The sequence below is a fragment of the Triticum dicoccoides genome, chromosome 2A, assembly GCF_002162155.2.
Source record: "Triticum dicoccoides isolate Atlit2015 ecotype Zavitan chromosome 2A, WEW_v2.0, whole genome shotgun sequence".
NCBI lineage: Eukaryota > Viridiplantae > Streptophyta > Magnoliopsida > Poales > Poaceae > Triticum > Triticum dicoccoides.
This window is the reverse complement of record NC_041382.1, coordinates 753,179,944-753,186,615: the sequence shown is the minus strand read 5'-3', so window position 1 is coordinate 753,186,615 and position 6,672 is coordinate 753,179,944.

Below are 6,672 nucleotides of genomic sequence, written 5' to 3'. Positions count from 1 at the left end.
GGTGTCATGCCAGTGACGATGATGATCATGGAGCCCCGAAGATGGAGATCAAAAGGAGCAATATGATATTGGCCATATCATGTCACTATTTGATTGTATGTGATGTTTATCATGATTATACATCTTAGTTGCTTAGAACGACGGTAGCTTAAATAAGATGATCCCTCACTAAAATTTCAAGAGAAGTGTTCTCCCTAACTGTGCACCGTTGCGAAAGTTCGTCGTTTCGAAGCACCACGTGATGATCGGGTGTGATAGATTCTTACGTTCGAATACAACGGGTGTTGACGAGCCTAGCATGTACAGACATGGCCTCGGAACACATGCGGAACACTTAGGTTAACTTGACGAGTCTAGCATGTACAGACATGGCCTCGGAACACGGAGGACCGAAAGGTCGAACATGAGTCGTATAGAAGATGCGATCAACATGAGATGTTCACCGATGATGACTAGTCCGTCTCACATGATGATCGGACACGGCCTAGTTGATTCGGATCATGTATCACTTAGATGACTAGAGGGATGTCTATCTGAGTGGGAGTTCATAAGATGAACTTAATTATCCTGAACATAGTCAAAAGGTCTTCGCAAATTATGTCGTAGCTCGCGCTTCAGTTCTACTGTTTAGATATGTTCCTAGAGAAAAATTAGTTGAAAGTTGATAGTAGCATTTATGCAGACAGTAGAAGGCTTATGTCCTTAATGCACCGCTCAGTGTGCTGAACCTCGAACGTCGTCTGTGGATGTTGCGAACATCTGACATACACGTTTTGATGACTACATGATAGTTCAGTGCGTAATGCTAAATGGTTTAGAATTGAGGCACCAAAGACGTTTTTGAAACATCGCAGAACATATGAGATGTTCCAAGGACTGAAATTGGGATTTCAGGCTCGTGCCCACGTCAAGAGGTATAAGACCTCTGACGATTTTCTTAGCCTGCATAATAAGGGAGAAAAGCTCAATCTTGAGCTTGCGCTCAGATTGTCTGAGTACAACAATCGCTTGAATCGAGTGGGAGTTGATCTTCCATATGAAATAGTGATGGTTCTCCAAAGTCACTGCCACCAAGCTACTAGAGCTTCGTGATGAACTATAACATATCAGGGATAGATATGATCCTTGAGCTATTTGCGACACCGCGAAAAGTAGAAATCAAAAGGGAGCATCAATCGTTGATGGTTAGTAAAACCACTAGTTTCAAGAAGGGCAAGGGCAAAAAAGGGATACTTCATGGAACAACAAATCAGTTGTTGTTCTAGTGAAGAAACCCAAAGTTGAACCCAAGCCCGAGACTAAGTGCTTCTATAATAAGGGGAACAGTCACTGAAGCAGAACCACCCTCGATACTTGGTAGATGAGAAGGATGGCAAGGTCGACAGAAGTATATTGGATATGCATTATAATGTGTACTTTACTAGTACTCCTAGTAGAACCAGGGTATTAGATACCGGTTCGGTTGCTAAGTGTTAGTAACTCGAAACAAAAGGCTATGGAATAAACGGAGACTAGCTAAAAGGTGAGATGACGATATGTGTTGGAAGTATTTCCAAGGTTGATCAAATATCGTACGCTCCCTCTACCATCGAGATTGGTATTAAACCTAAATAATTGTTATTTGGTGTTTGCGTTGAGCATAGACATGATTGGATTATGTCTATCGCGATACGGTTATTCATTTAAGAAGAATAATGGTTACTTTGTTTATTTGAATAATACCATCCCGATCGTAGTGATACACATTGTCATGCCAAAGGTATAAGATAGTAATGATAGTACCACACAAATGTGGCACTGCAATTTGAGTCATATTGGTATAAAACGCATGAAGAAGCTCCATGTTGATGGATCTTTGGACTCACTCATTTTTGAAAGGATTGAGACATGCGAACCATGTTTGTTGGTAGATATGCATGAAGAAACTCTATACAGATGGATCATTTGTACTCACTTGATTTTGAATCACTTGAGACATGCAAATCATACCACATGGGCAAGATGAATGAAAGCCTCGTTTTCAGTAAAATGGAACAAGAAAGCAACTTGTTGGAAGTAATACATCTTGATGTGCGCAGTCCAATGAGTGCTGAGGCATGTAGTGGATATCGTTATGTTCTTACTTCACAGATGATTTGAGTAGATACTGAGTATATTTACTTGATGAAACATAAGTCTGAATTATTGAAAGGTTCAAGTAATTTCAGAGTGAAGTTGAACATCGTCGTGACAAGAGGATAAAATGTCTATGATATGATCGTAGAGATGAATATCTGAATTACGAGTTTGGCACGGAATTAAGACATTGTGGAAATTGTTTCACAACCAATACAGCCTGGAACACCATAGTGTGATGGTGTGTCCAAATATCATAACTGCACCCTATTGGATATGATGCATACCATGATGTCTCTTATCAAATTACCACGATAGTTTATGGGTTAGGCATTAGAGACAACCACATTCACTTTAAATAGGGCACCACGTAATTCCGATGAGATGACACCGTATGAACTATGGTTTAGAGAAACCTAAGCTGTCATTTCTTAAAAGTTTGGGGCTGCAACGCTTCTGTGAAAAAGTTTCAGGCTGATAAGCTAGAACCCAAAGCGGATAAATGCATCTTCATAGAATACCCAAAACAGTTGGGTATACCTCCTGTCTCAGATCCGAAAGCAATAAGGGATTGTTTCTAGAATCGGGTCCTTTCTCGAGGAAAAGTTTCTCTCGAAAGAATTGAGTGGGAGGATGGTGGAGACTTGATGAGGTTATTGAACCGTCTCTTCAACTAGTGTGTGGCAGGGCACATGGAGTTGTTCCTATGGCACCTACACCAATTGAAGTGGAAGCTTATGATAAGTGATCATGAAACTTCAGATGAAGTCACTACCAAACCTCGTGGGATGACAAGGATGCGTACTAATTCAGAGTGGTACGTAATCCTGTCTTGGAAGTCATGTTGCTAGACAACAATGAACCTACGAGCTATGGAGAAGTGATGGTGGGCCTGGATTCCAAAATGGCTCGAGGCCATATAATCCGAGAGAGGATCCATATATGAAAACAAAGTGTAGACTTTGGAAGAACTACTTGATGGTCGTAAGGCTGTTAGGTACATATGGATTTTAAAAGGAAGACGGACAATGATGGTAAGTATCACCATTAAGAAAGCTCGACTGGTCGTTAAGATGTTTTCCGACAAGTTCAAGGAGTTGACTACGATGAGACTTTCTCACTCGTAGCGATGCTAAGAGTCTGTTGGAATTATATTAGCGATTACTGCATTATTTATGAAATCTTGCAGACAGGATGCCAAAACATTGTTTCCTCGACGATTTTCTTGAGGAAAGGTTGTATGTGATACAACCGGAAGGTTTTGTCAATCCTGAAAGATGCTAACAAGTATGCAAAGCTCCAGCAATCCTTCTAAGGACTAGAGTAAGCATCTTGGAGTTGGAATGTATGCTTTGATGAGATGGTCAAAGTTTTTGGGTGTATACAAAGTTTATGAGAAACTTGTATTTCCAAAGAAGTGAGTGGGAGCACTATAGAATTTCTGATGAGTATATGTTGTTGACATATTGTTGATCAGAAATGACGTAGAATTTCTGGAAAGCATATAGGGTTATTTGGAAAGTGTTTTTCAATGGAAAGCCTGGATTAAGCTACTTGAACATTGAGCATCAATATCTATATGGATAGATCAAAACGCTTAATGGTACTTTCAAATGAGCACATACCTTGACATGATCTTGAAGGTGTTCAAGATGGATCAGTCAAAGAAGGAGTTCTTGCCTGAGTTGTAAGGTATGAAGTTAAGACTTAAAGCTCGACCACGGCAGAAGAAAGAGGAAGGACGAAGGTCGTCCCCTATGCTTTTGTCATAGGCTCCATACGGCATGCCATGCTGAGTACCACACCTGATGTGTGCCTTGCCACATATTTGGCAAGAGGGTACAAAGGTGATCTAGGAGTAGATCACCAGATAGCGGTCTAAATTATCCTTAGAGGAATAAGGATATGTTTCTCGGTTATGGAGGTGATAAAGAGTTCGACGTAAAGAGTTACATCGATGCAAGCTTAACACCTATCCGGATAGCTCTGAGTAGAGATACCGGATACGTATAATGGAGCAACAATTTAGAATAGCTCCAAGTAGAACAATTATTTGAAATGGCTCCAAATGTAGCGTAGTAGTTGCATCTACAAGATGACATAGAAATTTGCGAAGTACATACGGATCTGAATGCTGCAGACCCATTGACTGAAACCTCTCTCACAAGCATAACATCATCAAACCCAGAACTCTTTGGGTGTTAGTCACATGGGGATGTGACCTTGAGTGTTAATCACATATCGATGTGAATTGGATTATTGACTCTAGTGCAAGTGGGAGACTGTTGGAAATATGCCCTAGAGGCAATAATAAATTGGTTATTATTATATTTCCTTGTTCATGATAATCGTTTCTTATCCATGCTAGAATTGTATTGATAGGAAACTCAGATACATGTGTGGATACATAGACAACACCATGTCCCTAGTAAGCCTCTAGTTGACTGGCTCATTGATCAATAGATGGTTACGGTTTCCTGACCATGGACACTGGATGTCGTTGATAACGGGATCACATCATTAGGAGAATGATGTGATGGACAAGACCCAATCCTAAGCCTAGCACAAAGATCGTGTAGTTCGTATGCTAAAGCTTTTCTAATGTCAAGTATCATTTCCTTAGACCATGAGATTGTGCAACTCCCGAATACCGTAGGAATACTTTGGGTGTGCCAAACGTCACAACGTAACTGGGTGGCTATAAAGGTACACTACAGGTATCTCCGAAAGTGTCTGTTGGGTTGGCATGAATCGAGACTGGGATTTGTCACTCCGTGTAAACGGAGAGGTATCTCTGGGCCCACTCGGTAGGACATCATCATAATGTGCACAATGTGACCAAGGAGTTGATCACGGGGTGATGTGTTACGGAACGAGTAAAGAGACTTGCCGGTAACGAGATTGAACAAGGTATCGGGATACCGACGATCGAATCTCGGACAAGTATCGTACCACTAGACAAAGGGAATTGTATATGGGATTGATTGAATCCTCGACATCGTGGTTCATCCAATGAGATCATCGTGGAACATGTGGGAGCCAACATGGGTATCCAGATCCCGCTGTTGGTTATTGGCCGGAGAGTTATCTCGGCCATGTTTGCATGACTCCCGAACCCGTAGGGTCTACACACTTAAGGTTCGATGACGCTAGGGTTATAGGGAATAGATATATGTGGTTACCGAATGTTGTTCGGAATCCCGGATGAGATCCCGGACGTCACGAGGAGTTCCGGAATGGTCCGGAGGTAAAGATTAATATATAGGAAGTATGGTTTGGCCACCGGAAGTGTTCCGGTCATCACCGGTAGTGTACCGGGACCACCGGAGGGGTCCGGGGGTCCACCAGGTGGGGCCACCAGCCCCGAAGTCCTACATGGGCCAATAGTGGGAAGGGACCAGCCCCTAAGTAGGCTGGGGCGCCTCCCCACCAAGGCCCATGCGCCTAAGGGGAAGAGGGGGCAAACCCTAAGGGCAGATGGGCCTTAAGGCCCATGCTTGGTGCGCCTCCCTCTCCCCCTCCACTTGGCCGCCACCCTAGATGGGATTGGGGCTAGCCGCCGCCCCTAGGGTGGAACCCTAGGTAGGGCGCACCCCTCCCTCTCCCCTATATATACTTGAGGACTTGGGGCTACCAACAGATGAGTTCCTCTCCTTCTTGGCGCAGCCCTACCCCTCTCCCTCCTCGTCTCTTGCGGTGCTTGGCGAAGCCCTGCTAGAGTACCACGCTCCTCCACCACCACCACGCCGTCGTGCTGCTGCTGGATGGAGTCTTCCCCAACCTCTCCTTCTCCCCTTGCTGGATCAAGGCGTAGGAGACGTCACCGGACTGTACGTGTGTTGAACACGGAGGTGCCGTCCGTTCGGCACTAGGATCATCGGTGATTTGGATCACGACGAGTACGACTCCATCAACCCCGTTCTCTTGAACGCTTCCGCGTAGCGATCTACAAGGGTATGTAGATGCACTCTCCTTCCCTCGTTGGTAGACTTCTCCATATATTGATCTTGGTGATGCGTAGAAAATTTTGAATTTCTGCTACGTTCCCCAACAATATCTATGGCACTACGGATCTTGGCGTCACGCTTCACGCTTCCGCCAACACCGCCCTCACCGCCTACTCCGATGTAGACTGGGCGAGCTGCCCTGACACTCTTCGCTCCACTTTGGGCTATTGTGCCTACCTTGGACCCTCACTCATCTCGTGGTCGTCCAAGCGGCAGCCTACGGTCTCTCATTCCAGTGCTGAGGCCGAGTATCGTGCGGTGGCCAACGCCGTCGCCGAGTGTTCGTGGCTTCACCAGCTGCTTCAGGTGCTCTCTTGCCCTGTTGACCGTGCCACGGTCGTCTACTGCGACAACATCTCGGCGGTCTACCTCTCCGCTAACCCGGTGCATCATCGACAGACCAAGCATATTGAGTTGGATATTCATTTTGTTCGGCAATAGGTGGCCCTTGGCCATATTCGTGTTTTACACGTCCCTACTTCCCAACAATTTGCAGATATCATGACCAAGGGCTTGCCTACGGCGTCATTTGAGGAGTTCCGATCCAGTC